This window comes from Gossypium arboreum, chromosome 4 (genome assembly GCF_025698485.1).
Source record: "Gossypium arboreum isolate Shixiya-1 chromosome 4, ASM2569848v2, whole genome shotgun sequence".
NCBI classification, from domain to species: Eukaryota; Viridiplantae; Streptophyta; class Magnoliopsida; order Malvales; family Malvaceae; genus Gossypium; species Gossypium arboreum.
The window spans coordinates 114,515,031-114,523,550 of record NC_069073.1 but is presented as its reverse complement, the minus strand read 5'-3'; positions in this window follow the sequence as shown (position 1 = coordinate 114,523,550).

Below are 8,520 nucleotides of genomic sequence, written 5' to 3'. Positions count from 1 at the left end.
CAAATTGAAAATAACAATAAACTTGATTGTAAAATCATAAAAATGCGGAAGGACCGCAAGCGCAATTAGCCATTGAGAGCAAAAACGCGCGGATCTTGAGTGGGTAGGGTCGGGTCGACCCGATCCAGGGCAAAACGACGTCGTTTTATGCCCTGGATCCCAAGGTCACAAGGTCATAACGGCGTCGTATTGCTTGGGTATTTAAACCCCAAAACTTTCTTTTTTCTTCATTTCAGCCTCTGAAACAAAAAAAAAACCTTAAAAAAAAAACTCTCTACCCTTTGAATCTGGCCAAACTCCGATGGGGTCTCCGCCACACACCGCCATTGCCGGCCACCGTGGAAGTTCAAAAGGTAATTTTTTTTTATTTTAATAATATATATGTATATGTACATAAAAAGAGAGGGAAAAAAAAGAAAGAAAGAAAAAGATTCGAAAGAACGAAAAAAAGAAAAGGATGCAAACCACCTTCTGTCGTTTCTGTATTTTTCTTGCTTTTTGGTTATCCTCTATTTTAGTGTTGTTCTCTGCTTTGGTGGTTTGGAGTCACTTGTTTTGTGGGTTTTTAGAACCCTTTTACATATATTTTTCTATGATTCCTGTCTTTTCTTTCTAATCCTTTGCAGGTGATGGTGCAACTTGGAGGACAGGTGGTGGTAGAGGGTAGGTGGCCAACGGTGGTGGCAGAAGGTAGTGGCAGACCATAGGGCAGGTGGCCATAGGGGCTAGGGTTTCTTTTCTTTTTTGTTTTTTTGTTTTAAATATTAGACTAGGGTTTGAAATTGGGCTTAGTTGGGTTTGGTAATGTGGGTCAAAATTGGCCTGTAACAAATTTAAAATAAATAATGTAAAAAGAAATTTAATATCAACAATGTACAAAACAATTTAGAAATAGATTATATGTAAAAGAAATTTTAAAATAGGCAATATACAAGACATCAAAGAAATAACTAGTATATATATAAAAAATAGACATAGCAATTTGAGATTGATAATATATATATATATAAATTTTAAAGTAAATAATAAAACAATTTAAAATGAATAATACATAAAGCGAGTTTAAAATAAATAATGTAGAAGAATTTTAAAATCTATATTATACAAAGCAAATTAAAAAGGATTCATATGAGTAATTTTAAAATAGATCATATATAAATATATACATACATAAAAGTGTAAAATAAATGACATATATAAAACCTAAAGTAAATAACAATAAAACCATTTTTAAATAAATAAAAGAGTTTAATATAAGATATATAAAACAATTTTAAAATAAATAATATATAAGTCGATTTTAAAAATAATAAATAAGAATCTAAAGTAAAAGAGATTTAAAGAAATAATATACAAAACAGTTTTTTAAATAATATATATAAAAAAGATTTAAAATGCTATATAGATAATATGTGAAAAGGGCCAAAATATACATAATATATACAAAACAATTTAGAATACATAATGTAAAAGAAACAATTTGAAATGAATAATAATACAAGTTTAAATAATCAACACATTAAAACAAGTTAAGGTAAATAATACACATAAACAATCTAATGCAAACAACCAATAAAATATTTAAAATAACATATTAATAAAATATTTAAAATAAAAAGAATAAATAAATGAAACAAAGGATTCATGACATGATCAAAAATAGATCAGAATTTGAGGTATCAATCGCAAATAAAAAAAAGAGGCCACTGGGGACTAAATCGAAACATGCTTAGACTCGCGAGGACAAAATGGGACAATATCCCAAGTCATTATGCGCTGTGTTTCATCTGTCCAGGCCAAGGATCAAATCAAAAATGAAATAAAATAAAAGGGCGAAATTTTAAAAAAAGAAAAATGCAAAACGGGCCTAAATAAAAAAGCAGAAAAGGCGGAGGGACCAAAGTGGGTATTTTCCCATTTAAGGGACACACGCGAACCCCTCTGAAGCTGGTCGGGTCACACACGAGCTTACCAAAACGATGCCGTTTCGGCACCTGTACCCCCCACCCAAAACGCTGTCGTTTTACACATGTATAAAAGGCCCATTTTTTTGTGTTTGTTTCATTTCCAGCCCCTATTTTAAAAAAATAGAGAGCTTTTTTGCTCCCTCTCCCTCTCCCCTTTTCCTTCGGTCACCGATGTGGTTCCCCACCGCCCGCCGTACCACCACCATTCTCGATGGCTGACGAAGCACGATGGTGGACTTTTTTAGCCACATTTTGGAACGTTTGAAGGCTAGGCCTTTTCAACCCTAAAAAAAAAAAAGTGAAAGGCCCTCACTTTCCTCCTTTGGATTCGACTATAGCGGCGGAGAGAACTCCGACGACGCGGCCACGGGGTGGTTTCGGCAAGTTTTTACTTTTCTTTTTAATATTTGGTTTTTAAAATAGATTTACAAATAAAAAAATAAGAAAAATAAACAGGAAATCGAAAGGCAAAAAAAGAAAAAAAGAAAATCAAATCAACCTTGTTTAACTTCTGTTTCTTCTTTTAAAATTACTTGTGCGCGTAAAAAAATTACAAAGGAAGTGATTCGGCTTTTATAGCCGAGTTAAGCAACTCCTTGTTTCTATTTTTTTGTTTTTTGCTATTTATTTCTCTGTTTCTCGCGTGTTTTCTTTACTGTTGTTTTTGATTTGGTTGCAGGTGTCAGAGGCATGGAAGGCCGGTGGTTGGCTCGCGAGGAGGCAAGGCGGCGCGTGTGGTGGCCAAAGCTGAGGGGTAGTGGCAGCTGAAAACCTTGGTGGCTAGGGTTCCTTGTTTTTTGAAAATGTTGTTGGGTTAGGGTTAGAAATGGGCCTGGGTAGTTTGGGCTTGTATTTGGTTTTAAAATTTGGGCTGGTTTGGTTTGTATGGGTTTTAATTTGTTTTGGTTTTAATCTATAATGGACCTTTTATATGGACTCTTTTTATTGGTTGGGTTTAATTATTGGTTTATTGGTTTGGGTGTTCTGGGCCAAAATTGGCTATTACACGTACCACTCTAAGCTTGGTCTTGATTTGTATGATTTCATCAAGTGAAAAACGTCATTGTTGAAATTATAGCTGACTTCACTCGAATCACACTTGATTTATCGGATTTGGATTTCGAGTGTTATTACACAAAATTTAATCATTTAATAAAAATAGTTTATAATTTCTTATTTCTTTAAAAATGTTTTTTTTGACATTTTAATTAAAAATTTTATTATATGAAAATAAGGGAAGTAACTTAAAATAATTGGTTACAACAATTTTGATACAAATCTTTACAAGTTTGAAGTTTATTTAATACATGCTTCACAGGCATATTCCTAGACTATGCCACAAATTCATTGTATGCGCAGCAGCCCACTTTGCCGCTACTTTGATGTATACCTGGCATCATCCCTTTAGCGCGGTCTCTTCCCAAAAACCTGAACAACAACAACAACAAAAACAAACCTTGAGAGTACAAGGTACTTAGTGAGTTTAACCATAACAATACTCTGATGAACACTTTGCAATCTTGTAAGACTACCGTGCACTATTCATTCTTCTAAACCATTTATTTAGGTGAATACTATTATAGTTTTATCACACTATTACGCACCAACTAGCATTTTCTTATCATACTCACATCTTTATTATCCTATTAAATTGAAGATCATCCCATACATATCATGATTGTAACGCCCCATAACCCGGCCTAGAAGTTTAGATCGAATCTTGGAGGTTACATTGATCACCGAAGTGATCGTAGGAAAATTTTAGTTTAGCCAGCTAGAAAACAAATGGTATTTAAGTTACATAAAAACTCTCAGTTGTAAAATATTGATATTACAAAAATTTTAGTCCAAAAAACGCTTGCATGTGTATAACACAACATTTTGTACCACAATATTCAAAAATAAAACTTACAATTCAAACAGTTTATTTATAAATGCAGAATTTATGAAAATACTTTTAAGTCGATTCTAAAACGTCGCTGTCCAAGACCTATGGTGTGCCGAGTCCAGCAACAGTATACGAAAATTCCCAAAAAAGGAAAACTGGAGGGGGTGAGCTACACGAGCTCAATGTGAGTTCGAAACGTGATTAACAACAAATTTACAGAAGAGAATTCCATATAGCAGTTCAATAGCTAAACATACTCACAGAGATATACAAAAACAGAAGGTAAATTTGAAGCCAACGTCCCAATAGGACGTAACAATCAAGCACACCACATCAAGACAGAAACTCAACCAATAACCCGTCAACGGGTCAATACCAAAACACTTATCATCACAAACACGGTGTTCCAAAACGTCATTACACTAACACTTCAATACACGCAAAATCAGTCACACAGGTTAAGTCAACTAGATAGAATACTGATAAATAAACTTATACCTAGTCATTTAACCATATGCGCATGAACGCAGTCAAGTAAAAAAGAAACTCACCTATCCAGCCAAAACACCTCTCCGTCCCACGATCACACCCCAAAAGAGATGTTTAAGCTCATCCAACCCAACACACCACGTAGAACCTCAAAAGGCCCATCCAACCCTGCACACCACGTATGTGGACGAGGCCACTTAGATAATAATAAACAGCAAAGCTGACGTATGTGTAGTATAGTGTAATGCTCCGCTGTACAGATAGGTTACAGTTTAACTTCCAGATTAGAATAGTCTTCCTTCTCTTCACAACCAAACCCCAAAATTTTCAGTCAGTAACAGACCAGTTAAGTAGAGTCAGAAGTGCACATGGACGCAAACTGTCTTACAGAATAATGAATACATCATACAGACAATCAAATAGAATTGAAAACACACAAACCCCATTGACCAGATACAAAATCAGAAGCTTTAAGCGAATGCTTGTGTGCAAACAAACTTACCGAAATAGAACACAGTGTCAGAAATGCACATGTTCAAATGTCCAGATCCAGGATCAATTGCAATGTAATCATCAAATAACACTCAAACGAATTGTCGAGCTAGCTACAATTTTGAGTAGTACACAAGACCAAGCCGAAATAGAGTCCCAACCATCTTTACTAAGCTAGCCAAGGGTCAGAACATACAAAAACACAATCAAGTCAAAAATTGACACGGTAAGAAAATTGGCGAGATAAGGCCATACAGTGCTGTGGCTAGGGACATGGTGGTGTGATCCAGCCGTGTAACTCTTTGCCCAAAAGCTAGATTAGGGTGCAGGGCAGGCATGACCTTATGAGGGTCTCACACGTCCGTGTACCAATCAGACATGGTCGTGTGTCCAAAACACACGCTCGTGTGAGATCCTTAAATCCCCAAATTAACCACACGATTGCGTGGCAAAAAATTATCTAAACCCTAATTCCTAAATGCATACGCCCGTATGCACACGGGACACGGTCGTGTAGAAGTCAATTGAAATATCCAAATTGGCCATATGGCTGTGTGGCGCCAAAATTTGACCTGAAACTCAGTTCCCAAATGCACACGGTCATGTGGACTGCCCATGTAGGGGTACACGCCAATGTAGCCATCCATGTGGTTACGGAACCACCCAAAACCAACCTGAAAATCAAGCTTTCCGATTGCTAAGTCGGCCTCCAATCAAAGTATTTCAGAAACATAACATAACAAATCAAATTTCATACAATTTAACAACGATTCAAGCCTCAATTGCTCAACTATCAAATCACCCTAAAGGTTGTCGAATTCCACAAAAATTCAGTACTGAGTTACACAATTCAGAACACACATATTATGTCGAACTTCACAGAATCAACTCAGTATTTCGATAACAAAAAGAAGAGTTCAGAACCCACATATTAATTCACGATCAAAATTCCTAAAACCTCAAACCTGCAAATTCTGATTCACACCTGACGGTTTAGCGTATAATTCCTTTAGTGGAAATGCTTGGAGACTCGAAACAAAAGATCAAGGCTCCAGAAAATAAACAATAGAAAAAAAATTAGGAAAAGAGAGAAAATGAAAATAAAAAAAAACTAAAAAAGAAACAAATAAATGTGGGAACGCGTAAAACAAATTTGGGTCCCTTTTTTCTCTCTCTTACACCATTAAAATAAAAATAAACTAGAAATAAAATAATAAAAAAGTCTTCTATACTGAAAAACAATACTAAAGTAAATTTTTTTCCTCAAAATGCACACAAGAGGACTCGAACTAGGGACCTAGAGACAAATTAACACACAACCAACCATCAGACTAATAAGCTCATACTGAAACTAAAATGCGGAAACACATCGAGCTACGCGCTAACCCTAATCACAAATTCTAAACCTTCTAACCCCAAAATCTGGGGTGTTACAATAATTCTCGTTGTCATATACGTATTCCTCTACAGAATATACCCTCAGAATCCAATTCCAACAACCTCGTCTTAACATATTCCCTTATCTTGAAACAATTGTTCACTGACATTTTTTAGAGGTGGATATATAGATATTTGGCGAATACACATATAGTACTAGATACCATCAATTTCATCTTCATACATACCCTGGTTCAATACTACAAATACTCATACTGATAGAGTACTGCTTTGGATCATTCAAACGAATTTTATATTGTTTTATATTAGAATCCCATAACGCAAGATAACACTAACTCAGATTTAGAAATAATTTTAGAAGAGGATATTATTCCACTCACTTTCCATGTTTATAGATCATTATGACATATACTCTTCTTAACATACATATACACATCTCATTTTAGGGAAACCCTTAAGACTTATTCAACTCTTAACCCATAGCATATTAATACCATATCTTAGCCATACTTATTATAGAACTTATAGAATTTACTCATATCTTACCATAGAGACAACCATTCAGATTCAAATCTTACTAGATATTCTTGACAAATCACACCACATAAGCTTAAAAAAACATGTCATATAGGAATCATACATAATCTCATATTTACTGTCTTGGCGGACTTCATAGAAGATGTCATGAGTATCTACCTCATGATCTTATACAAAGGTTAATGTATCGCAATATGCTATTTTGATTCATGCGTTATCGAAGACTATGTTATGAACATTCATACAAACATTTCATATCATGTCATGGATCTTATCCCCATGGTCTTACATACATTCATGTGTCACGATCTGTCTTTCCAGTCTCATCTTATTGGAGGCTATACCATGAATGGTTCCAATTCATATCAAGCTACCATGGGCCCCTACTTCATGGTATTACATTCTTTTCAAGTCCATGATATGCTAGGGTGATTAGCATTATAATTGTCCTACCAGAGGCTTCATAATGGAACCTTTCTCATTTCTGACTTATATGATTGTATTTCTGTCTGACATTCTTTTCGCTCCATAAGTATACATGTACTCTTACCACTCAATATTCTTCTCAACTAGGATTTTATACATATCGTAGTCATACATTATTTATCCTTACTATGAGTATACGTTTATTGAGTGCTATAGTTATCATCATCCTTTATATATATAGATGCATCTACTTGAAGAGTTTACATAAGAGAGTTAGGGTAGAGACTCACCTGATTCACACCTAGTATAGTTCGATCCAAATATCCCTCACCAACCAGTAGCAACCACTACTTAAAAAAATAATTTAACTATTACATCTCTTATACATACAATTTACTCATTATTTCGATCGCTGACAATCTCATGTAGAAGTTTTATACTTATAACTTACAGTTCAAAAACCACATACAAACTTACTCATCCAAAACTTAACATGCAGAGTTGAAACGCTTACCTTGGAATGAAATAACCACTGATAATAAAATAATAATAGCTTCTAGATCATCGATGTAAGATTCATTCTGACTTAAGAATAAATCAGAGAATACCATTTAAGGGACAAAAAGAAGAAAAGAAGAACTCCTTTCAGAACTCATCTCACACATATAAAGATGACTCAACCTACTAGTGGATTTTAAAAAGTGTCACACATATCAAAATTTACCTCTTTAATGGTCTACAGTTTTCAAAAAATGTAATTAAGCACACTTCATCCCAATTAGCAAGATAGTCTATACAATTGATTTCTAACCAGATTACTTATAAATCTAACTAGCACAATATTTTAGACAAACCAAGTCCATACTTACCCTTTGTCAATTAATACAAACTTCTCCTTAATATAGCAGAATATCATGAATTCAAATTCTTAGTTTCTTATATGGTGGATATTGAACGTCTGTACGTATAAGCCAAAAAATCACTTAAGTGGATAGTACTTCACTAGATAGACTGTTTACTATAATACGCCAAAGCCTCAGGCCCACCAGACCTGGGGTGTTACAACTGCCACAGAATACAAGGCTGAATTCCTGAGACTCAGCCGATATACCCAAAGAATGATCATCATAAAGTAGGATAAATGCGTGAGGTTAGAAACTGGGATACGTTTTGACCTTAAAATACATGTTGTTCCATACCAAAAATAGGTATTTGAGACCTTAGTAGAGAAAGCTAAAATAGTAAGGGAGACCAAACAGGTGGAACGTGAAAAATGATAGAAAAATAAGGTCCTAATTAAGAGAGATTCTGGTTCTATTTGTT